Consider the following 10661-nt stretch of genomic DNA (forward strand, 5'->3'; position numbering starts at 1 on the left):
GCCCAGGGCCTGATCCTGGAGACCTGGGATCGAATCCCAAGTCAGCTTCCCTGCATGGTGCCTGCTTCTCCCTCTGCTTGTGTCTCTGCCTCTCTCTCTCTTTCTCTCTCTCTCTCTGTGTCTCTCATGAATAAATAAATAAAATCTTTAAAAAAATTATTTATTTGAGAAAGAGTGGTGGGAGGAGCAGAGAGAAAGGGAAAGGATCTCAAGTAGACTCCTCACTGAGTATGGAGCCTGACTTGGGGCTCAATCTCAGAACCCTGAGATCATGACATGAGTTAAAATCAATAGTCAGGGGATGCCTGGGTGGCTCAGTGGTTGAGCATCTGTGTTTGGCTCAGGGCATGATCCTGGAGTCCTGGGATCAAGTCCCACATCAGGCTCCCTGTGGGGAGCCTGCTTCTCCCTCTGTGTCTCTGCCTCTCTCTGTCGCTCATGAATAAATAAATAAAATCTTAAAAATAAATAAATAAATAAATAAATAAATAAATAACTTTTAACAAGTCAAATCCAACAATACATACACAGGATGATACATGATGACCAAGTAGAGTTTATCCTAGGAATGCAAAGTTGATTTAACTTTCGAGAATCAGTCATTGCAATTCATCATATTAATCATATTAATAAGCTAATAAAGAAAACCCATAAGATTTTTTTTTAAGATTTTATTTATTTATTCATGAGAGACACACAGAGAGAGAGAGAGGCAGAGACACAGGCAGAGGGAAGCAGGCTCTATGCAGGGAGCCCAACGTGGGACCCGATCTGGGGTCTCCAGGATCACACCCTGGCCTGAAGGCGGCGCCAAACCTCTGAGCCACACGGGCTGCCCCCCATAAGATTTTCTTAATCATTGCAGAAAAATCATTGAACAAAATCTAGTACTCATTCCCAAGGAAAACTCTCAGCAAAGTGGGAATAGAAGGGAACTCCCCCAATCTGGGAAGAAAAAGCATCTAAGAAAAATCTATAGAAACATCAGACTTAATAGTAAAAAGACTGAATGTGTTTCCCCAAAGATCAGGAACAAGAAAAAGTTTCTCTTGTTATCACTCCTATTCAACATTGTATTAAGGTTCTAGTCAGTGCAATAAGGCAAGAAAAAGAAATAGAAAGATGTAAAGATGTAAAAATGTCTTAATTTACAGGCAACATGACTGAAAAAAATCTGATGGAAACTACAAAAAGGTACATTCAAATCATCTACCAAGCTCATATTTATAATACATATACAAATACTCATATATAGATACATATACATATATACGATCAGTATACAAAGATCAATTATATTTCTATATCCCACCAATTAATAAGCAGAAACTGAAATAAAAAAGCCTTTTACAATAGCATCATAAATATGAAGTTCTGATGGGTAAATCTGACAGAAAATGTGAAAGACTTGTACACTGTAAAATGCAGTATGTTACCGAGGGAAACTAAAGAAGATGTAAATAAATGAAAAGTTATGCTTTCTTTTTTTTTTTTTAAAGATTTTATTTATTTATTCATGAGATACAGAGAGAGAGAGAGACAGACAGAGACACAGGCAGAGGGAGAAGCAGGCTCCATGCAAGGAGCCTGATGTGGGGCTCAATCCCAGGTCTCCAGGATCACACCCTGGGCTGAAGGCGGTGCTAAACCACTGAGCCACCTGGGTTGCCCTGTTATGCTTTCTTCATGGGCCAGAAGACTCATTGTTTTGATGTTAATTCTCCCCTAAATAGATCTATGGATTTACTGGGATTCTAATGAAAATCCAGTCTGGTCTTTTGGTGAAAACTGGCAAGCTGATTCTAAAATTCATATAGAAATACAAAAGATCTGGGGTGTCTGGGTAGCTCCGTGGGTTAAGCGTTTGCCTTTGGCTGGATCATGATCCCAAGGTCCTGGAATCGAGCCCCATATGGCGTTCCCTGCTTGGTGGGGAGCCTGCTTCTCCCTCTCCTTCCCCTTCTCTCTCTCCCTCTTTGCAGTTCCCCCTGCTTGTGCTCTATCAAATAAATATTTTTTATTTTTTTTTATTTTTATTTTTTTAATTTTTATTTATTTATGATAGTCACAGAGAGAGAGAGAGAGAGGCAGAGACACAGGCAGAGGGAGAAGCAGGCTCCATGCACCGGGAGCCTGATGTGGGATTCGATCCCGGGTCTCCAGGATCGCGCCCTGGGCCAAAGGCAAGCGCCAAACCACTGCGCCACCCAGGGATCCCTCTATCAAATAAATAAATAAAATCTTAAAAAAAAGAACTATACTCAATAATAAGAAAACAAAGCACTCAAAAAAAATGGGCAAAAGATTTTAATAGAAACTTTACCAAAGAAGGTATGAGATGGCAAGTAAGTACATAAAAAGATACTCAACATCATTAGACATTAGGGAAGTACAAATTAATACCACAGTGAGTTACCACTATACTCCCATTAGAATGGCTGATAATGACTATAGCAAATGTTGATGATGTGGGTGAACTGGAACTTCATACTCTGTTGGTGGTTTATAAAATGGTACAACCACTTTGGAAAACAGTTCGGCCATTGCTTGAAAGTTAAAACATATACAACTACCATATAGTACTAGCTATTTCACTCCTAGATATTTACCCATGAGAAAAGAAAGCGTAAGTCCACACAAAGATCTGTACATTAATGTTCAAATAAGCTTTATTTGTAATAGCCTTGAATCAGAAACAACCCCAAATCTATCAACTGATGAATGGATGAATAAAATGGGCCATACCATACCATGGAATACTAGCCAGCAATAACATGTGGAATGAAGTATTGATACACATAACATGGATGGATTTCAAAATAATTATGGTTAGTGAAAGAGCCAGCTCCCTTCTCCCCTCCCCGTAAAAAGTGTATACTGTATTACTCCCTTTATATAAAACTCTAGAGAATGCAAACTAACATTGTGACAGAAAGCAGATCAGTTGTTGCCTGAGAGGGGAGAAATGGAAAGGGGGAAGAACAGAAAGGAGGGTTTACAAAGAGATAGGAGGGAACTTTTAGGAGTAGGGGGTGTATGGGATGCCTGGGTTGCTCAGCAGTTAGCGTCTCCTGGAATCTGGAGCTCCTTGCATGGAGCCTGCTTCTCCCTTTGCCTATGTCTCTGCCTCTCTGTCTGTGTGTGTCTCTCATGAATAAATAAGTCTCATGAATAAATAAATAAAATCTTAAAAAAAAGAGTAGTGGGTGTGTTCATTATTTGAATATGGTCATAGTTTCAAGGGTATATATCAAATATATTTATAATACATATAAAATCAAATTGTACATTTAAATATAAGCAGTTTAGGGACGCCTGGGTGGCTCAGTCAGTTAAGCATCTGCCTTCAGCTCAGGTCATGATCCCAGGGTCCTGGGATAGAGCTTACATCAGGTCCCCTGCTCAGCAGGGAGCCTGCTTCTCCCTCTCCCTCTGCCTGCCACTCCCCCTGCTTGTGCTCTCTCTCCCTCTCTCCATGTTAAAGAAATAAATAAAATCTTAAAAAAATATATATGCAGTTTATTGTATGTCAATTATATTTCTTTTTTTTAAATTTGTTTATTTATTTATGATAGTCAGAGAGAGAGAGAGAGAGAGAGAGGCAGAGGCATAAGCAGACTCCATGCACCGAGAGCCCGATGTGGGATTCGAGCCCTGGGCCTAAGGCAGGCGCTAAACCGCTGTGCCACCCAGGGATCCCTGTCAATTATATTTCAATAAAGCTGTTTAGAAAAAGAAATGCCTGGGACCATGACTTGTGAGATGGAGCCCCAGGTGGGGCTTGCGCTGGGTGTGGAACCTGTTTAAGATTCTCTCTCTCTCCCTCTTAAAAAAAAGTTGGAATAATTGAATAAAAACACAAAGAAAAAGGAAATAGCAAATAAGTTAATGGAATAAAATAAGTAACTTATTCAAGGTCACACAGATAATGGCAGAACTGGTTCAAATTCAGATATCTGACTCCAAAACCTGTGGTTCAAACATGAGTAAAACATCGTCATTGTTTGCCAAATTTCAATCATGAGGTACCACTTACCGTTGTTTACTTAGTATTTTTCTTTATATTGACTCACTTTTTTGTGAGTGCAATGAATGTTCCCAGAAGCTTTATTTCATAACAGCCAGAAAAAAAATAGAACCCTCCCCCCAAAACCCAAATGTCCCTTACTTAGTGATTGAGTAAGCTAATTGTGGCACATCCGTACCATCAGTAACAATGGTACTAGCTATTTCAGAACAAATCAGTAACAAATCAGAATGAACTACTGATATACACAACTTCATGGATGAATTTTAATAGCACTATCCTGTGAAAAAGGCTATATACTGTATGATTCCATATGATGATGTGGAAAAGTTAAAACTTTAGTGATGGGAAGCAGAGCAGTGGTGGCCAGGGGCAGGCAGGAGGGGAAGGAGTGGCCTCCAAAGGAGCACAGGGGAACTTTGTGGGGGTGATAGAGGTGTCCCATGACTTGATTGTGGTGGTGGTTACATGACTGAACATATTAACCAAAATCTGCCAAATTGCCTACTTAGAAAGGGTAGATTTTCCTGAACACAAATCGCGCAGTCCTGAGACTAACAGCTTGAAAATGTAGAGATTCCTCTTCCTCCCACGAGCCTCCCCTCTGGTACAATCAGTCACCAAGCCCTTCTGGGGGCTGTTTCTGGTTTCCAGCACACCTGTGCACCACACATGTCACATCCCTCACTTCTGTGCCTTCTCATGGTCACTCTCCTGCCTATTCATCACCTGGATAGCTTATTTACCCTTCAGGCTTCTAGCTAACTCCTCACTTCCCAAAGGGACCTTTTTCCCCCTTCTTTAATTAAAATTTGTTTTCCTGGGGATGCCTGTGTGGCTCAGCGGTTGAGCATCTGCCTTTGGCTCAGGGCGTGATCCTGGGGTCCTGGATCGAGTCCCACACTGGGGTCCCTATGGGGAGCCTGCTTCTCTGCCTGTGTCTCTGTCTCTGTCTCTCATGAATAAATAAATAAATCTTAAAAAAAATTGTTACCCTGTTTTACATGCTCTTCCTTGTTTGGTGGAAAATAAACTACATGAAGACATAATCAGCGCTTGGTTTGTTTCATGAATTGATAAACATGGGGAGGATGCCCACATTTCCTCTATAGTTCTGTACCACACAAATTTGTTTTTTCACAAGCATGACTACTTTTCTCATTTTCATGCATTTTTAAACTACTTGTTAAGAATTGAAATGATTTAGGGTGCCTGGGTGGCTCAGTCGGTTAAATGTCTGCCTTCAACTTGGATCATGATCTCAGGGTTCTGGGACTGAGCCCCACCTTCAGGCTCTCTGCTCAGCGGGGAGCTTCTCCCTCTCCCTTTGGTATTCTGTCAAATAAATAAACAAAATCTTAAAAAAAAAAAAAAAAGGAATTGAGGGGCACCTGAGTGGCTCTGTGATTGAGCGTCTGCCTTGGGCTCAGGCCATGATCCCAGGGTCCCAAGGAGTCCCACATGAGGCTCCCCACAGGGAGCCTGCTTCTCCCTATGTCTCTGCTTCTCTCTGTGTGTCTCTCATGAATAAATAAATAAAATCTTAAAAAAAAAGAATTGAAATGATTTGAAGGTATATAGAGTACAAGGTAAAAGTCATACACGCACAGATTTTTATTTTTATTATTTTTATTTTTTTAAAGATTTATTTATTCATTCGTGATAGAGAGAGAGAGAGAGAGAGAGAGGCAGAGACACAGGCAGAGGGAGAAATAGGCTCCATGCAGGGAGCCTGATGCGGGACTTGATCCGGGACTCCAGGATTTCGCCCCCGGCCAAAGGCAGGCGCCAAACCGCTGAGCCGCCCTGGGATCCCCACACACAGATTTTGAAAAGTAAAAATAAGGTACTGCCTTTCCCTACTGGTACATAGAAATCTTATTCTGTTAAATAGGTATGTAATATTCCAGAGCATAGTTATGTCACTTTATTTTATTATTTTCTTTTAGTTAACATCCAGGGTAATACTAGTTTCAGGTGTACAATATAGTGATTCAACACTTCCATACATCACCCGGTGCTCATCACCTATTTAACCCATCCCCCCTGCCCCTCCCTTCTGGTAACCATCAGTTTGGTCTCTATAGTTTAGAGTCTGTTTCTTGGTTTACCTCTCTTTCTCTCTTTCCCTCTGCTCATTTGTTTTGTTTCTTAAATTCCACATATGAATGAAATCATACAGTATTTGCTTTTCTCTGGCTTATTTCGCTTGGCATAATACTCTCTGGCTCCATCTGTGCTGTTGCAAATGGCAAGATTCTATTCCTTTTTATGGCTGAGTAATATTCCATCATATATATACACCATATCTTCTTTATCAATTCATTAGTCAATGTACACTTGGGCTGTTTCCATAATTTGGCTATTGTTGATAATGCTGCCATAAACATCAGGGTGCATGTATCCCTCTGAATTAATATTTTTATATTCTTTGGATAAATACCTAGCACTGCAATTTCTGGATAGTAGAGTTCTATTTTAAACTTTTTGAGGAAACTCCATGCTGCTTTCCAGAGTGGATGCACCAGTTTACATTCCCACCAAGAGTGCAAGAGGGTTCCCCTTTCTCCACATCCTCACCAACACCTGTTGTTTCTTGTGTTGACTTTAGTCATTTCAACAGATGTGAGGTGCTATCTCATTGTAGTTTTATAAAGTGGCTCACTTTTTATTTTTTAGATTTTATTTATTTGCGAGAGAGAGAGCACACAAGAGTGAGCAGGGGAGGGTCAGAGGGAGAGGGAGAAGCAGGCTCCCCACTGAGCAGGGAGCCTAATGTGGGGCTTGATCCCAGGACCCTGAGATCATGACCTGAACTGAAGGCAGACACTTAACTGACTGAACCACCCAGGTGCTCCCACATTGACTCACTTCTAGAACTTAGACATACCCTAGGCAATAATAGCTTGGAAATTAAGATTTTGATAAGCATTTAGAATTTTCCAAATATACATTAAAATAAACACATAGCAACCTAAAGGGGAAAAAAAATCACCTCCTGTGATAGTTTTATGTGTCAATATAGCTAGGCTCTAGTACTTCATTACTTATTCAAATACCAACTTCGGCATTGCTGTGAAGCTATTTTGTAAATGTGGTTAACATCTAGAGTCACCTGACTTTAAATAAAGGAGATTATCCTTCATAATGTGGGTGGGCTTCATTCAATCAGTAGGAAGGCCTTAAAGGCAAAACTGAGGTTTCCCTGAGGAAGAAGAAATTTTATCTCAAGACTACAGCATCAGCTTCTGCCTGAGACTTTCCAGCTTGTGAATCTTTCTTACAGATTTCGGACTTGCCAGCTCCCACAACTGCATGAGCCAATTTTTAAAAATAAGTGTTAGTCTATATGTATCCTCCTGTTCTATTTCCCTAGAGGACCCTGACTGCTACACTCATATATTAGCCATTTCTTCCTCTCCTGTTCTTAAAGTAGAGTGAGAAGGAAACAAGTGTTTGGGGAGGATGGGAATGAGAGGTGGTGGGTCAAGTGGGGCCAAATGAAGAATGATCCCTTGGTGATAAGAGGAATGCAAATGCAGGAAGCAGAGTGGGGAAGCCTCTCTATCTCTTTGAGACTCATCTATCAACGTGGAGGGGTGGGTACAAGAAAGGAAAGCAAAGCAGTCCCCACAAGGTAGATCATTTCTAGAATCAGAGCCTAAGAGTGATCCAGGGCCATTGGAGGTCATCTCCCCCTAGTTCACTCCCTCTTTAATTGGTTGAAACCTAACAGACTGGTGGTTGCCAGAGGGGAGAGAGGTGAAGGGATGGATCTAGTAGGTTTAGTAGGTGAAGGGGATTAAGAGGTACAATCTTGCAGTCATTTTTTTTTTTAAGATTTTATTTATTTATTCATGAGATACACAGAGAGAGAGGCAGAGACATAGGCAGAGGGAGAAGCAGGTTCCTTACAAGGAGCCTAATGTGGGACTCAATTCCAGGACGCCGGGATCAGGATCTGAGCCAAAGGCAGATGCTCAACCACTGAGCCACCCAGGTGCCCCCCAATCTTCCAGTTATAAATAAATAAGACATAGGGATGTAATGTACAGAAGGGAATACAGTCAATAATATTGTCACAACAACTGGGACGCCTGGGTGGCTCAGCGGTTGAGTGTCTGCCTTCGGCTAAGGTGTGATCCTGGAGTCCCAGGATCGAGTCCCACATCGGGCTCCCTGCAAGGAGCCTGTCTCTCCCTCTGCCCATGTCTCTACCTCTCTCTCTCTCTCTCTCTCTCTCTCTCTCTCTCTGTGTCTCTCATGAATAAATAAAATCTTTTAAAAAAAATAGTGTAAAAACTAACAGTTACAGATAGTAACTAGACTTGTCTTGGGGATAGTTTTGTAATGTATAGAGATGTCAAATCACTATGTTGTATATCTGAAACTAATACAATATTGTATGCCAATTATTCTTCAGTAAAAATAAGTAAATGAAGCCTGAGTGACCAAGTTACCTGCCCAAGGACCCACAGCAAGCGAGGGGCAGAGCTACCTGAGTCCCAGTATAGCTGTGAATCAATCTCCCCTGCTCTCCAGTTAGGAATATTAGAGCTGTCCGTGGGGACACACTCTCACCCAGTCTTGTGGTCCCTAGGGATGGCCATACCGGGGAATGAGAGATATAAAGGATCCATCTGTCCCCTACATCCTCTCTTAGTCCTGGCTGCACATCAGAATTTGCTTGGGAGCTTTTTCAAAATTCCACTATCTGAGGCCTACCCTAGACCAATCCTGTCAGGATCTCTGGGGGACAGGGCCTGAGCATCAGTATTGGCTGAAATATCCCCTAGATGATTCTAATGTGCAGCTGGGCTCAGAACTACTGGCTAGACAGAGCACAGGGATTGCCCAACTGCTGCTTCACATCACATTGTCCCTTCACACCGGACTCCCCCCATCCCCACTCAGGGGCCTTCTGTTCTTGTTATTCTTCATGCTTTGCCTAGGATGAAAGAACCAGGGAGGAGGCTAGCCTGGCCAAGAACACCTGCACTGTGTCTGCACTAGCCCTGGAGTCTGGTACACCTGCCCCAGCTCAATGCCTTCCCATCTGGAGCTGCTGCCTCACTGAGGCAGAACATGCTAGTGCCCTCTCTTGCCTCCAGTCGGACCTGGCCTCTAAGATTTCCTGCCTCTTCAGCCTCGCATTCCCCCTCTACACCTCCAGCCTCCAACCCCCTTTCTTTCTCAGTCTTTCTTTACCAGAAATTCTGAGCTTTTTTCCTGGTTCCTTCTCTGCGTGTAGTCTTCCCTTCTGCATCAGTGGCTGACCTGAGTGTCTCTAGGGTGATTTCTCTTGGGAGGGGGATGCCACTCCTCCCAGCCTCCCCAACCCCAGCAGGGAGTAGCTGCCCACATGGCCATCACATTGACTTCAGATGGCAAGTGGGGAGGCGTGACCATCGTTCACCTGACCCTACAGCCCCTGTCCCCTCTCTTCTTCCTTCTCTGTTCTGCCTGAGAAAATTTCTGAAAACTGCAGGAAGAGCCACACGAAAGCCTGCTGCAGTGTTTTCACAGTATTTCAGAATCCTTTCTTAAGGGCCCACCATGTGCCAGGCACTCAGTTTGCAAAGATCAATAAAGCAGGCCTCTCCCTCAAGGAATTTATAGTCAAGGAAAAGGTAAAATGTTTTATGGAATAGGGGAGAAAGGAGGGTGAGAGTGTGGTGTGGGAAAAGAAAATTTTGGTACGTCTTATGTGCCAGGCAAATGCCATCTTTTTTGTTTAAGTAGGCTCTGTGCCCAGCATGAGGCTTGAACTCACAACCCTGAGATCAAGAGTTGCACGCTCTACCGATTGAGCCAGGAAGTGCCCTGTGAATGCTGTCTTCTTAATGATCACAAAATTCCATTGCAGAAGATATCATTTCCCCCGTTATATAGATGAGGAAATTGCAGTAAACAAGGTTCAATAACTTGCCAAGATTATACAGCTGTTAAAGGACAAGATCAGGATTTGGGACAAGATCATCAGACTTTAGTTCCAGTGCTTTCTAGAAGTCTGATGGTTATGCCCTATCTGACCCAGGACTCTTCACCAGACTGAGCCATGAGAACAACAGAAACCCCAGAATTGGAGGCATGGCTTCTCATCCTGGCTCTGCAGCTAACCTGTTGTGTGACACTGTACAATCACATCCTGTCTTTGAGCCTTGGGTTTCTTACATATAAAGCGAGGGAGGAAGACTAGGTAATTTAGAAGATCCTTTTCAACTCGTTGCTTTTCTTGATTCTATTTCCTTTCCCTAGTCAGTTATATATTCATTTTGCTTTCATCTTATAAGAAGGGTCACTGGAGCTCGGGGGCTGGGGGCTGGGGGTCATGCCATCAATTTCCTGGCAAGTTGGAGCTGGAACTCACAGTCCAGCAGCCTGGTACACTGCAGTGTTCATCAGTCAGGGCTGGGTGAGTGCAATTAGACTTCTCCAGGAGGCACTGAGAGTTCTGGCCACAGGATTCCAGGAGCCAAGTCTATGCTATGCCCCTGTGTGAGCTGCCAACAGCGACCACTCAGTCCATGAAATCAGGCTAAGGGGAGGAGAGGACGGCTCAGGACTAGTCACAGCCCCAGGCGTTTCACGCTTTTGAAAATGGCCCGGAGAGAGATGCTATCGAGAAGCGTAT

Source organism: Vulpes vulpes, chromosome 6 (assembly GCF_048418805.1).
Source record: "Vulpes vulpes isolate BD-2025 chromosome 6, VulVul3, whole genome shotgun sequence".
Taxonomy (NCBI): domain Eukaryota; kingdom Metazoa; phylum Chordata; class Mammalia; order Carnivora; family Canidae; genus Vulpes; species Vulpes vulpes.